A 2,904-nucleotide genomic window follows, 5' to 3' on the forward strand; every position below is an offset into this window, starting at 1 on the left:
CTGACCCTCCGACAGTGCGGCACTCCCTCAGCACTGACCCTCCGACAGTGCAGCACTCCCTCAGTACTGACCCTCCGACAGTGCAGCACTCCCTCAGTACTGACCCTCTGACAGTGCAGCACTCCCTCAGTCCTGACCCTCTGAAAGTGCGGCACTCCCTCAGTACTGACCCCCCGACAGTGCGGCACTCCCTCAGTACTGACCCCCCGACAGTGCGGCACTCCCTCAGCACTGACCCTCCGACAGTGTAGCACTCCCTCAGTACTGACCCTCCGACAGTGTACCTATGAACCAATGATAGTGCAGGCTGATGTGAATCTATTGTTCCCACAGTGAGTGAGGAGGAGGTCGAAGACCTGGTGGATGATGTGCAGGATATTCATCTCTGAGCTACAGCCCACAACCGGTATGTCCTCATTCATCCTAGGAGTCAATTAGCAGGCCCCAGAACCCCATCGTGACCTGTCCTGGGGTCTGTTTGATGGGGGACAGTGTAGAGGGAGCTTTACTCTGTATCTAACCCCGTACTGTCCCTGTCCTGGGAGAGAGTGGTGGGGGACAGTGTCATGGGACATTCCCTTGCAGTTTAAAAGATTAGAGGGAACCTCCCTCTGTATCTGACACCTCCCAGTGACTCATACAATTCATAGAGATGTACAGCACAGAAACAGACCCTTCGGTCCAACCCGTCCATGCCGACCAGATATCCCAACCCAATCCAGTCCCACCTGCCAGCACTTGGCTCGTATCCCCCCAACCCCTTCCTATTCATATACCCATCCAGATGCCTCTTAAATGTTGTCATTGTACCAGCCTCCACCACTTCCTCTGGCAGCCCATTCCATACACGTACCACCCTCTGTGTGAAAACGATGCCCCTTAGGTCTCTTTTATATTTTTCCCCTCTCACCCTAAACCTATGCCCCTCTAGTTCTGGACTCCCCCACCCCAGGGAAAAGACTTTGCCTATTTCCCCTATCCACACCCCTCATGATTTTATAAGGTCACCCCTCAGCCTCCGACGCTCCAGGGAAAACAGCCCCAGCCTATTCAGCCTCTCCCTGTAGCTCAAACCCTCCAACCCTGGCAACATCCTTGTAAACCTTTTCTGAACCCTTTCAAGTTTCACAACATCCTTCTGATAGGAAGGAGACCAGAACTGCACGCAATATTCCAAAAGTGGCCTAACCAATGTCCTGTACAGCCGCAACATGACCTCCCAGCGGTTTTGTTACGTGATGTCATGTCCTCTTCCTCGTTTTGTTGCAGGCTCCAGACCTGAAGGTTACTGAGGTGGACCGTCTAACCATCTCCCCTGCTGGACATCGGCCGTACCTCTCTCCCGCTCCCTGAGTGACGTCCCCTCTTTGGGTGGGATTCAAGGGGGGGAGGGTGGGACCGACAGTGATCCATCGATGGCCTTGCAGTGGGCCGCAATGGCGGTTGGACCAGACAACGTGGTGCTGCGAGCGGGAGCACGTTGACTGAGTCTCCGGTGTGAACCAGCTCAATTCTCGACCAACCCCCCTCCCCATCCCCATTCGCCATTTCCACCTGCGTTCATTTCCTTGCTGTTGGTTCTCACCCTCTGCCCTGTCTGGGGGCGCCCGGGAGGAAGGGTCGACTCGGAGTCTGTGCGACCTTCGCCCCTTGTGGAGGTTTCCAGCTTGGCCAAGAGTTCGCAAACCCGACTCGCGTTCTTACGTCGTCCTTCCCAAAGGACTACAACCGGGTACCACTTACACGCCCCAACATTTCTGCGCCTCTCCACCCAATTTGTTTTCACTTTACGTCGGCCATTTTGTTTGGTCCCCTTTAACCTGAGACAGGAGCCTGAGGTGTTCGGCCTAACAAATCTTGGACCTGCGTTGCTGCCAACTTTTGTGAGCTCTCGCCTGTGTACATTTTCTTTCGCTGAGACCCTCGGTGAGGGTGGGGGCTACGAAATTACGTCGCAGCTTCGAGAAGCATCGGACGCATCACCCCTCCAGCCCTCGCGACAGGCCCGAGGTCGGGCCTCGTTGACAACTTTTAATAAAGTTTCAATGCCATTTAATCCCTTGTCTCTTCCTAACTAAAAAACCAAATGGGAAATCCCAACCCCCCCCCCCCCCCCCCCCCTCAAGACCCCATGGGGTCAAAACATGCAGCCCTCTTACAATTGTCAACCTTACTCCTCTTGGTTGTTGGGACTTAGACATTATGAGCCATCCCTAGTTGCGTCGTTCCCTCACCCCCACCCCGCCCCAAAAGAAGCCACCATCTTGGACGGCTGCAGCTCCCTCATGGGCGCAATGGAGTTGAGGACTACTTTCCCGGGGGGTGGGGGGGGGAAGCTGTTGGACAAAGGGTGGGCAAACACGCGGCCGAAATGGCAGTTGGGCTCTCAACGGAATTAACCGCTGACAGAGGTGGTGAGTGAGGGACCACAAGGTGCCGTCGGCTCACGCGCGTCGCTCTCGGAAGGTGGCGGCATCCAGTCGGAGGAGGGTTGGCGAAGCGAGCGGGGAACCCTGAGCTTCCCAAACCGAGGCACTGAGCGCAAAATCATGGATGCCCACGGCAGGCCTGAATCAACCTCTGATCAGGCCTGAACACGCCCCCACCCCCCCCCTCCAACACCACTGGGGCCATGTCTCCGGTTCTGATTACCCCCTCCCCACCAACACCTCCCCCACTCACTCACTTCAGGAAGGAGGTGAGTGTCCCTCAAGAGGGAGATTTGACCAGAACGGTCCCCGGGGTGGTGAGGGTGAGGGTGCGGGGCGGGGTAAACGATGGATTTTAGCTGCAAGGTCAAGGGTCGGAGAAGCTATGGAGGGGGGGGCGCCATTTCCACCCAGAGAGGAGGAGATGGGATGGGGGCGGGGGAGATTTGACGGAGGCGGTTGCCACGGCGACAGG

The 2,904-nt window shown here is 56.6% G+C and overlaps 1 long non-coding RNA gene across 1 annotated transcript; it reads left to right on the forward strand.

Moving 5' to 3' along the window:
• Positions 1 to 212: 212 nt before the first annotated feature.
• On the forward strand, positions 213 to 2,056 carry LOC122547820. The gene is made up of 2 exons (XR_006311098.1): positions 213 to 406; positions 1,270 to 2,056. It is a non-coding gene; the product is annotated as an uncharacterized LOC122547820 (long non-coding RNA).
• The last annotated feature ends 848 nt before the right edge of the window (positions 2,057 to 2,904 follow it).

Source organism: Chiloscyllium plagiosum, unplaced genomic scaffold (genome assembly GCF_004010195.1).
Source record: "Chiloscyllium plagiosum isolate BGI_BamShark_2017 unplaced genomic scaffold, ASM401019v2 scaf_10157, whole genome shotgun sequence".
In the NCBI taxonomy this organism is placed as follows: Eukaryota; Metazoa; Chordata; class Chondrichthyes; order Orectolobiformes; family Hemiscylliidae; genus Chiloscyllium; species Chiloscyllium plagiosum.